Source organism: Perognathus longimembris, chromosome 14 (assembly GCF_023159225.1).
Source record: "Perognathus longimembris pacificus isolate PPM17 chromosome 14, ASM2315922v1, whole genome shotgun sequence".
In the NCBI taxonomy this organism is placed as follows: Eukaryota; Metazoa; Chordata; class Mammalia; order Rodentia; family Heteromyidae; genus Perognathus; species Perognathus longimembris.
The window spans coordinates 8877000-8889290 of record NC_063174.1 but is presented as its reverse complement, the minus strand read 5'-3'; the positions used below and the strand labels follow the sequence as shown (position 1 = coordinate 8889290).

At 42.6% G+C, this 12291-nt stretch overlaps 1 pseudogene; it reads left to right on the top strand.

Annotated features, from left to right (window-relative positions):
* Positions 1-10136: 10136 nt before the first annotated feature.
* On the top strand, positions 10137-11832 carry LOC125363623 (annotated as a pseudogene).
* The last annotated feature ends 459 nt before the right edge of the window (positions 11833-12291 follow it).

Here is a 12291-nt window from a genome sequence, read left to right as displayed (position 1 = left end):
TTGAACATTGACCGTCTGTTCTCAGCTTCCTGCATAGGTAGGGTTATGGATGGGAGCCAGGGCCCTCTGCCCGCTAGGGTGCTCTTGTTTACCAGTATACTTATCTTTATAAATAGTTGTTTGTGTTAAACTATCCCAGTTCAAATAGCTCTAGTTCATTTCTGGCTCCTGCCTGGTACAGAACTGGGATGAGGTGGCATCCAGGAAGACAGATCAGTCCTGCCCAGTACACATGCGTACACAGATGGGATTGGAGGGTTCCTGGGGGAGGAGTTGCTAATGGGGAAGGGCTCTGCTGGGACTGGTGGTCTACAGCATGGCATCCGTGGTTAATTGTGATGAAATCTCAATGGATACGAACTCCATGGAACTCCAAGCAGCTGTTTGACTGATGACCACATGGACTATGAGGAGGGGTAAACTGTCCAGAGCTTGCTAGAATATTTACAGAGTGAAAAGGACAAGATCAAATCCTTTCCCTCTCAGTTTCAGTCATTAAGTCATACTCTGACAAGAAGAGGGCTTCTAGCTCAGTTTTAAAAAGAATTCTTTGTTGTGGCCACATAGCTGATATTCTTGAGGATACAGCCGGACACTGGTGGCTCATGCCTGTAAGCCTAACCACTCAGGAGGCTGAGATCTGAGGATCCTGGTTAGAAGCCCGTCCAGGCAGGAATCCCAATTAACCATCAGAAAACCAGAAGAGGAACTGTGTCTCAAAGTGGAAAGGTGCTAGCCTTGAGCAAAAGTGCTCAGAGACAGCGCCCAGGCTTTGAGTTCAAGCCCCATGATTAATAACAACAACAACAAAAGAATTAATTATTGGGATAATTGAGTCATACTTATTAAAATTCAGTGTCCTAAATTTTTTGAATTAAGATGTTCAGTCTTGAGTGGGATTCCAAACCATGAAATACCTGCTTAGATTCTGATAAAACTGATTTCTATTTATTTAGTGCTAGTATTGGGCCTTAAACTTAAGGTCTGGGCAAACTGATAATTATCGATCTATCTATCTATTTAGTGCTTGTACTGGGGCCTTGAACTCAAGGCCTGGGCACTGTCCCCTAGCTTTTTCATTCAGGGTGAAAAAACAACTTGAGCCACAACTCCGCTTCTGGCTTTTTGCTGGTTCATTGGAGATAAGAGTCTCATGGAAGGGCTGGGGATATGGCCTAGTGGCAAGAGTGCTCGCCTTGTATACATGAAGCCCTGGGTTCGATTCCTCAGCACCACATATACAGAAAATGACCAGAAGTGGCGCTGTGGCTCAAGTGGCAGAGTGCTAGCCTTGAGCAAAAGGAAGCCAGGGACAGTGCTCAGGCCCTGAGTCCAAGCTCCCGGACTGACAAAAAAAAAAAGAGTCTCATGGATTTTTCCTCCCTGGGCTGGCTTCACCCTTCAATCCTCAGACCTCAGCCTCCTGGGTAGCTAGGATTACAGGTGTGAGGCACCAGCCTTCTGCTTTAAATTTGCTTGTCTTGGAAACCCAAGTCACCGCAAGCTTCCTTTCCTAGAGTAGTCCTTGCTTCTGATGTCTGGAGAAACTAGCTTTCCTGTGCTTGCAAAGTCCTTGGTAACCCAGTGAGGGCCGAGGTCTCCGAAGGGAAGAAGGCTCGCCTTCCTGGGGACCACAACTGCCCTGGTTATTTCCTCTACGCTGAGAACAGTTCCTAGAATGCTCCAGAGACAGGTATACAACCTGGTCTGGGAAGAAGTAACTTAGACACTACATGAATTGCAAGCCACGGCTAATATATAAGGGAAAACGTGGAGAACGTGAATGGCTGTGAGCTCTAAGAGGATTAGGTTAGTTGAGTGTGCTGGTTCATGCCTATAATCCTAAATACTGGAGAGGCTTAGATCAAAGGATCAAATTAGGGGCCACCTTCGATGAAAGTTTGTGAGATATTCAGTCTCAACCAATGAAGAGCTGGACGTGGCAGTGCACGCCCTACCATCCAAGCTCCAGGGAACTGTACACAGAATCATGGTCTAGGCTCGCCCATGCAAAAAGCAAGGCCCTACTTGAAAAATACCTAAAGCAAAATAAGCTGGAGATGTGACTAAATGCCTGACAAGCAAGCATGGGACCATGAGTTCAAATCCCAGTACTGCCACAAAGTAGGTGGGGTTTAGGCCGTCTGTGGCTATAGCTTTTCTCCTTAAATTCTTACAGGGTTTTTTGTCTTATGTGCTTTAAAGTTCTTGGGATAATACATGTTTTAATTAAAAAGTACCTTCTTTTAGTGGCAGCAGACAAAATACAATCCAAGCAATTATTAATACTATTCAACTTTCCCTTAGGATTTTTTGGCCTCTTTTCAACATTTATATGCTATTTGGGGAGGGGGGTATTTATGTACTATTTGGGGGTATGCCTTATAAATAATCAAAGCTTTACCCCCCTCATGTGGGCCACCTGTTGTAGTCAGTGAGGTATCTGATTGACATGTCACCTTTTCCCATGTTTTTTTCCCTGCTTGTCTTTGATCAATTTCAATTTTCTCCTCCTCATTTTTTTTAATGACCCTATGTCACCATGCAGCTCAGATTGGCCTCGAACTCAAGATTCTTCTGTCTCAGCCCCCCAAGTGTTGGGGTTACAAGCCTGTGCCATCATGCTGAGCTGCTATTCTTCTTGCTCTTGTTTTTCACTCTAATGGTTTCGAGGCAATACACAGTATTTTCCTAGCGGCTTGGAGAGTCTAACTGGGAGCATTTCCTCATAGACTCTTGACGGAAGTGTGGTGTTGGGGGGGGGGGGAAGATCACAACCCCCTTAGACTGAGCACAGCTCATAATTTGGGAAGGTCACCTGAATAGCCAACCAGATAAGCCAAATCAAACGTCAAAATGATACAGGTGATGGTGCAGGTGTTAAAAATTTTCTGAACTTCAAAAAGTTGTACAAAGGGGTTACAGTTTAACATGTCTTAATCTCAACTATTGGATGGGTATAAACATTTCTTCTAGATTCAATCAAAGTTATGTAGCTACTTCTTGTATGATACAAGAGCATTTGTCCCCTTCAGTTTATTCTTTTGTTTGTTTGTTTTTTGCCAGTCCTGGGGCTTGGACTCAGGGCCTGAACACTGTCTCTGGCTTTTGGCTTCTTTTTACTCAAGGCTGGCACTCTACCTCTTGAGCCACAACACCACTTCCGGCATTTTCCGTTTATGTGCTACTGAGGAATCGAACCCAGGGCGTCATGCATGCCAGGCAAGCACTCTACCACTAAGCCACGTTCCCAGCCCTCAATTTATCCTTGTACTTCACTGGCTCCTCACAGGAACATCATGTCAGGAATCTCTACATTCAGATACTGTCCACCTCAGCTCTGGGGTCATTTTTCTTTTTTATCCTTAAAAAAAAAAAAAAGTTTTTTCTTTAAAGAGTTTTACAAAGGAGCTAACCTTCGACAATCAGAGTGCATGGGTTTTGATCACTATCATCCCTTTCATCTTTCTCCCTCATCCCTCCCAACTCTCCCTTCCCATCCTCTGAGTATTCCTAGTTTCACACATGTGCATTGAGTGTGACTGCCTTCTCCCTTGCCAGTTCTCTCTTCAATTCTCTATGGAGTTCTTTTCTTTTTATTATTATTTTTTGGCCAGTCCTGGGCCTTGAGCTCAGGGCCTGAGCACTGTCCCTGGCTTCTTTTGGCTCAAGGCTAGCACTCTGCCACCTGAGCCACAGCGCCACTTCTGGCTGTTTTCTATATATGTGGTGCTGGGGAATTGAACCCAGGGCCTCATGTATATGAGACAAGCACTCTTGCCACTAGGCCATATCCCCAGCCTCTCTTTTCCTTTTCCTTTTCTTTTTCCTTTTCTTTTTCTTTTTTGAAGACAAAGTAAAGCATACATTTTTTGAGATTGTAGGTGGTTTGATTCTTTCAAACTCAAATAATTATTGTTTATGTATCTTACAACTTTCAACTATTGAGTTTTACCTATTCAGATTTATAGTTACGAGATATGCACACGGAATAATCGTATGTATAGTAAAAATTAATATTATATATCTATAGCTTTTATTTTGGGGACCTGGCAAAGACTTTTATGTGCTTTTTATTTCTTCCTCTATGAACTCTGAAAACATTGTAAGCATTAGAACCCAAACATTCAGTCCAAATAATTTCAGTTTCCCTACCTCCTAGCAGGCTAGCCAAGAGCTATCTTAGGCAGATGGAAAGGAACATTTATTTCTGGGAAATATGAAGATACTCTTATAAATATTTTATCATCCCATATTTTGAAATTAATATCTAATTAGCATGGGTCACATTGACTTGTGTTTGTAATCCAGTTTGGCATTTCTTTTTAGGTCAAAAGGAAACATTCATTCATTAAAAAAGAACTAGAACTATTTCTAATGTGATATTATAGTTGCAATAAAGAACACCTCTGTAGTTACAATTGGGGAAGTCTTTATGCTTTTGAAATGCCTCATTCAATAAATAGTTCTTTCATTGCTAACCAGCAATTAGAAGGTCTCAGATATTTGGGTAGATTTTAAAAAAATATATAAAGCATTTAAAAATTCATTCAGTTATTTTATTTTAATAATAAAGAGTTTCTAGAGAAACTTATTGCCCTCTTGACTGCCATTTATTATGTTTATTTTTTTGTGTTCCTTCTGGGGCTTGAATTCAAGGCTGGGGAGCTGTCCTTGGGTTTTTTGTTGTTGTTGTTTTGCTTAAAGCTGGTATTCTACTACGTGAGTCACAGATCTTTGGTGTCGTGTGTGTGTGTAATTTTATTTTATTATTAAGGTGATGTACAGAGGGGTTATTGTTTTATAAGTGACGTAGCCTTTTTGTAATTGGAGATAAGAGTATGGCTGACTTTCTTGCCTGGGCTAGTTTCAAACCTCAGTCCTCAGATCTCAGCCTCCCGAGTAGCTAGAATTATAAGCGTGAGACACAAGTACCCAGCTCTACCATTTAGTTTTAATTAATTAATATTTTAGTGGTAGAAAAGAAATACAGGGCCTCCCATATACCAAGCAAGTGTTGTACAGCACTGTGATATAGGGCTTGCATTCAGGGCCTGCAGCAGGTGCTCTTCCACTTGAGTCATGTCTCTAGTCCAGCATTTTGCTATTTAATTAGAAATAGAGTCTCCAGGACTTTCCTGCCCAGGCTGATTTCAAACCTTGGTCCTCTAGGTCTCAGCTTCATGAGTAGCTAGGATTATAGGCCACTGGCACGTGGCTTTCAATGTTGTCTTTTTTTTTTTTTTTCAATTTTTATCTCCAGAAGTTTAGGCATTCTATTTTTTCTAATATTTTTAGGCGTTTTTCTAGATGTTACAACACATATTACAGTTGAAAGTAAATTAGTAATTTACCATTCTTCTGAGAAAATACAGCCAACTCTATATCCTCCTTTTCTGAATTATATGCTATCATGTATTTTACATGTGTATTTCAAATCTAGAAGACCCTATTTTATGCACTCGATGTTTATTTAGGTGAACTCACAAATCCTTCCACATCTCTTCCATTTTTATGTCTACCCAAGGGGCATGTGTTAAATTTTCCTTTACTTGGTAAGGAAATTTTTTTTTACCTTGGTTCAATAATATTTTCACTGGGAATAGAAAAGTACAGTCTGCTGTTTATACCAGTTCTGTCACTGGCACTCAGAAGATCTGTTGACTTTTTTCCCTCTGGTTTCATTTAGGAGTATTCTCTGTGCCTTTGGTTTTAAGTTTCATGACTCTGCAGGACCTGGATGCCCTTCCTTAGTATTTCTGGTCGAGGCTGGTGCTCTACCACTTGAACCACAGCCCCATTTCTGGCTTTTCTTTTTGGTGGTTGATTGGAGATCCAAGTCTCACAGACTTTTCTGCCCAAGCTGGCTTCATGCTGTGATCCTCAAAGTAGAATTATAGGCATGAGCCACCAGCGCCCAACTATAGAAAACTCTGAGCTGATGGCCCTGTCGTGTTTTCTTCTTCAGGAACTAGATATCTTTGTCCTCCCTTTTCCTGCTACCTGTTACTGGCTCTTCTGCACTTATTTTCTGTTTGTGTCTTTGGGCTGCATTTTCAATGTTTTCTTTTAGTTTTTTTTTTTTTTTTTGGCCAGTCCTGGGCCTTGAACTCAGGGCCTGAGCACTGTCCCTGGCTTCTTTTTGCTCAAGGCTAGCAATCTGCCACTTGAGCAACAGCGCCACTTCTGGCCGTTTTCTGTATATGTGGTGCTGGGGAATTGAACCCAGGGCCTCATGTATACGAGGCAAGCACTCTTGCCACTAGGCCATATTCCCAGCCCACTTCTTTTAGTTTTTAATCCCAATTTATGGATGTGTCTGGTCCTGCCACTAATTGCCACTGAGTGAGGTATCACATTCTTAATTCTAGTTCTATTGGGTTCTCTTCCCCATTTGCTATGTCACTTTGTAATGCTTTCTTGTCCCTTACAGATATTTTCAAATTTCAAATTTCTATTTCTTTAAACTTGATCAGAAATCTCATAGTCAATCAGAATCTGAGGTATGGATCTGTGTGCACATATACCTGAAGAGGGTTTTCTCCCTTGTGGTGATTGTTTTTTTTTTTTAAATTAGCATACATTAGTTATATGATAGGGGGATTTTATTGGGACATTTCTACATATCTATATTCCGCTCAGTCTTACTCCCTCTTATCACTCTCCCTTACCCCTTTCCTAAAACAATTTTCTTTTTTGGTACTGATATCCTGGGGGTATAAACTCAGGGACTTGTGCTCTGGTTTTTTTTTTTTTTTTTCACTCAAGGCTGGCCCTCTACTACTTAATCTGTACCTCCACATTTGGTTCACTGGAGATAAAGAATCTCTTGGGATTAGCTGCTTGGGCTAACTTTGAACCAGGATCTTCAGATCTCAGCAACCTGTTAGGATTACAGATGTGGGCCTCTGGTGCCTACTTGGTGATTTGTTTTTAATGTACATTGGTTCCTGATTGTTGTCTTGGAAATATAATGAGAAATAAGTAATAGGGCCTAGGAGAGTACTTGAGTTTGCATTTGCTAGGCACCTGAGGGCAAAGCTAGTATGAGACCACCCTAATACTGACTCGGAGCTTGAGTTCTCTGGCCATCTAGGATGTAGACTCCCACAGGAGGCTTGCCTGGTCGTCGTCATCTTTGGACCTCTTTGAGGAGAGGGTGGCCAGTTAGATGTCTTGGGTGGATCTAGGCTTTGAGATGACTTTTACAACTCAAAATTATTCACCTGCAAGTTCAAAACTAGTCGGAACAAATCATCCTCAGACAACAGTGGCATCTATGATCATTTACCTCTAGAATACCCTTTGTTGTGGTAGCTTCTCTGTTTTTAGCTCCTTTTTTTTTTTTAAGTGGGAATGTCTTGGTTGCATAACACATTGATGCAGCTACCTTTGTCTTTTCAAATAACAGACACATAGAGGCCAACTATTTTGAGATGTGAGGCTTGTTTCTGGTTTGTATTAGTCTCCTTTGTGGCACTAAGGTTTGAACTTAGGGCCTCAAATTTGCTAGGCAGTTGGTCTTATCACTAACCATGCCTCCAGTTCTGATTTTTGCTGGTTATTTTTTAGGTAGCATCCTGCTTCCTGCCCTGACTCACATCTGGGTGTGATCTGCCTATGTTTGGCTTCCCATGCAGCTAGGGTAGCTGGCACATGCTACCATGTCATTTTTCATTGAGATGGGGTCTTATGGACTTTTCTGCCCCAGCTGGCCTTAAACCATGATACTCCCGATCTTAGCTTCCATGTAGTTAGGATTATGGGTCTGGGCCACTGGTGCCTAGTTAATTTTTTTGTTTATGTTCACAAGGGCCTGTTCATATCCTTAAAGTAATTATTAGAGAATGTAATGTTTTATGTTTTCCTCTGACAAGTTATTTCTTCCTGCTTTCTGACTTTGGAGGGTTTGTTTTCTTCCACTTTGGGGCTGCTAATAGCAATTTCTTACTTGGCAGTACAGTTTGTATATATAATATGTACGAAATGAGAGAAGGAAGTTATTTTGCAGGAGGCAACATACTAAGTGTTTTATAATTTATCTTTATAACCACCCCAGGAAATGGTAGTTGGTGGTGGCTATTGTTTCTCCCATTTTATGTTAGAGGAAAATGAGGTTAAGTAACTTTACCAGGTCATAAAACCCAGCAGGTGGCCAAGTCTTAGCTCCAAGCCAGACTCGGACACCACAGCCTTGGATAGAAATGCTGTCTCAGCAGTCTGAATCTACAGAGATGTAGCAAGTGATTATAATTAAAATCATTAGAGATGTAACCATTTAGAACTCAATTTTGATTCAATATGCACAGAAATGATCATTTGGACTCCGTGTGCCCAGATGCTCTAATACTCATGGCATTGCACGTCACAGCCACAGTTCGAGCCATCTAACCATCTGTGTGTGCACACAGCTCCACTCTCCTTCCACCACAGCCACACAGGGACTGACAAGTCCTCAGCCAGGGACCACCCTGGCCCTGGCGGTTCCTTTTCCTGTGTTTCCCCTTTGCTATGGAGTCAGTATGTAGAAGGAAGCCGTAGGCTCCTTGACAAATTTTGTCAGCACTCTTGGACTGCGTACTGCAATCTATTAAAAAAAAAAATGTGAACTATGATGAATGTTCTTTTGGGCCTTGATCATTCCTGAGGGTTCTGCATGGACTTGAATGTTCTAGTAGGTATAGATGGAACTTTAAGGGGGACACTAGCGGCTCATAATCCTAACCACTCAAGGCTGAGAGTTGGAGGATCATAGTTCAAGGCCAGCTTGGGCAAAAGAAAGCCCACCCGCCTCCATCTCCCAAATTAGCCCAAAAGCAAGGCTGCAAGTGTGGCTGAAGTGGTAGAGGGCCAGCTGACCAAGCAGAAGGCTCGGAGCTCAAATCCCAGGTACTCTCCCAACCCCCATCCAAACGTGGGGGCTTCAGAACCAGGCTGCCTAGCTTCAGACGCTGGCAATTTACTACCTCTGTCTTGGGCAAAATATTTGGCCTCTATGGGTCTCAGTGTTCTCATCGGAAAAGACAAAGGTAGCTGGGTTTATATTACAGCATTGTTATAAGGATCCTGGGAGACTCGGTGCAAAGTTTGGCACACAAAGAGTGCCTAACCTTAGTAATTAGTGTTTACATTCTTTCTGAACAGTCTCTGACTTTAGGCTTATTTCTTCTGAGGTAAGAAATTTTTGTGGTTAAAATTTCTAAGTGGTTACTGTGTAGTTTGGTTTTTGCTTATTTCCACTTGTAAGTATTTTTGGCTAAAATGTTTAAACCAAGGATATCAATGTCTAATAATGTCTAAGCAGATTTGCAAAACATTAAAGAATATTTTCGAAAGAAGAGAATTATTTGCATACATATAAATCTATTAAATTATCATGGTTAATGTGAGTTTTCTAGCACTAGTGTATTGATCTAAAACTGAGAAATTTGCCATAATAATTCCAGATACATGAATTTTAGATTAAGATCTTCCTTCCTTCCTTCCTTCCTTCCTTCCTTCCTTCCTTCCTTCCTTCCTTCCCCTCCCTCCCTCCCTCCCTCCCTCCCTCCCTCCCTCCCTCCCTCCCTCCCTCCTTCCTTCCTTCCTTCCTTCCTTCCTTCCTTCCTTCCTTCCTTCCTTCCTTCCTTCCTTCCCGCTCAACCACTTGAGCCACAGCTTCACCTTGGGCTTTTTAGTGGTTAATTGAAGGTCACTGTCTCACAGGGCTTTGATCCTCAAATCTCAGCCTCTTGAGTAATTAGGATTATAGGGATTATAGGCATGAGCCATCGACACTTGGCTTGGATTCAAATCTTTAAAGGAAAGCTTTTTTTTTTTTTTTTCTTAATTCTAAGCTGGACACGCATGGCTTGCTGCCTATAATCCACTCAGGAGGCTGAGGTGATGGTTCAAAGCCAGCCAGGTCAAAAGTCCAGGAGACTCTTATCCCCAAATTAACCATCAGAAAACCAGGAGTCACACTTTGGCTCCAAGTGATAGAGCACTAGCTTCGAGTGGAAAAAGATCAGGAATGGTGCCTAGGCCTTGAGCTCAAGCCCCACAACCAACAGAAAAAAGAAAACTCCTGGGTCAGTGCAGGAGAGGGCGGAGGTGGTGGTGTTGGAGGCGGTGGGCGGGAGCTGCGGGTAGTATAAAACGCAAACTTCGAAGCGTTGAGGAATGTGGTTTCTAGTTTTAGGGTTTCTGAACTACAAGTGTTAGGCTTTGCTGGACGAAGTAAAAAATGGTGGACCCAAGCATGACCTTCTGGTGAGGACACTGCATTTATTGAAGAGCGGCTGCAGCCCTGAGGTTCACATTAAAATCTGAGAGTTGCCTAGACGCTGATATCCACCGACTGCTGAAGGACTTTCTGCTTTACCCACAATCAAGTCATCTGTTTTCAGTTTGGATGGAACCTGACTTGGCTGCGGCTGGAATCCACTCGCTGCCTTCCACATCAGTTACACCTCACTCGCCAGCATCTCCCAGTGGTTCTGTGCTGCTTCAGGACACTCTCTCAAGATACCCCATTTGAGATGCAGCAACCACCTCCTCCAGATCCTCCTGTCCATCCCGAGGTGCAGCTCACCAACCTGCCTTTTTATAGTGTCCGTAAGGTTCTCATCAAACCCACCAGTTTAGTTCAAAGCAGCGTTGAAGAGATGATTTTTAGTTTTGTTCTGACACCTGAAGAAGTGGAAGAGTTCAGTGCATCAAAGCACTCTTCACCAGCTGGCAAAACAGATTATAAAGTCCAAGTGCAGCTGAGATTTTGCCTAGCAGAGACAAGCTGCCCTCAAGAAGATGACTACCCCAGTGGTCTACGCATAAAAGTAAATAAAAGGCTATTTTCTTTGCCTCGCTATGCATCTTCACCTAAAAGTGAGACTGAACAGAAGCGCCCTGGACGCCCACTGGATATTACATCTTTAGTTAAATTGTCTTCACTTGTGCCCAATCAGATTTCTATTTCTTGGGTACCTGAAATCGGGAAGAATTATTCCATGTCTGTATTTCTGGTAGAGAAGCTCACCTCAGCCGTATTACTACAGAGATTAAAGATGGAAGCTATTAGGACTCCAGACCATTCCAGAGCACTAATTAAAGAAAAACTTACTGCAGGTCCTGATAGTGAAATTGTTGTGACTCGTCTTCAGGTGTCGCTGACATGCCCGTTAGGAAAAACGAGGCTGACAACCCCGTGCCGCGCAGTGACGTGTACACACCTGCAGTGCTTTGATGCTGCCCTTTACCTCCAAATGAACGAGAAGACACCCACCTGGATTTGTCCTGTGTGTGACCAAAAAGCTGCCTATGAAAATCTGAAATTAGATGGGCTTTTTATGGAAATTCTCAGAGACTGTTCAGATGTGGACGAGATTGAATTCCAAGAAGATGGCTCTTGGTGTCCAGTGAGACTGAAGCAAGAAGCGACGGAAGTACCCAGCCCGCCGTGTGCAAAAGTAGAGAGTTCAAGTGTCCTCAGTGTACCTTGTTCAGTGATTGTAGCCAATGAAGCAAGCAAGAAGAATGTGGGTGTTATTGATCTAACAGTAGAAAGCTCCTCTGATGAAGACCCTCCTGTCAAAAAGAAATGCACCTTTGTGTCAGAAACACAGAGCAGCCCAACCAAAGAGGTCATCACGTATGAGCCAGCTCCCGTAAGGGTGCCCGAGGCGACTTCTGCCGACCCTGTTGCTCTTCTGCTTTCACTGACGGACAACTCGGTGCCATCCCAGCGCTCGCCCGGGTCAAGCATATCATCAGATTTGCCAGGAGAATGAAGAAGAAATGGTAGTGGTAAAGAGCTGCAGCTTGGAGGCATCTTCTGATACAGTGCAACAATGAATACAAAATAAACAATGGGTATTTATGGAATGGAAAACGGCTTGTTTGTTTCTTTTGGCAACTTGATGTTTATGGAAACACCAAATGGATTCTTTCACTTTCTGAGAGAGGAGCACAGATGACTCCAGCAAGAAGCACACGCCTTGCAATGACTTTTCTTCCTCATGTGCTGAGCATCAGATACATTCCGCCTTGGTGGCGTCTTCTTGAGCAGCGAATTTTCAGTGGAATACATTACTGGATGGATTCTACAAATCAGCTTACTTTTTTTGTAAAAACAGAAAAAAATTATGTATATAAAATTTAAACTTTTTTTGTCAGTTGTGGGACTTGAACTCTGGGCCTGAGCACTGTCCCTGGGCTCTTCAGCACCATTTCTAGTTTTCTGGTAGTTACTTGGAGATAAAAAATCTCACAGATTTGCTGCTTGGGCTGACTTTGAACCTCGATCTTTAGATC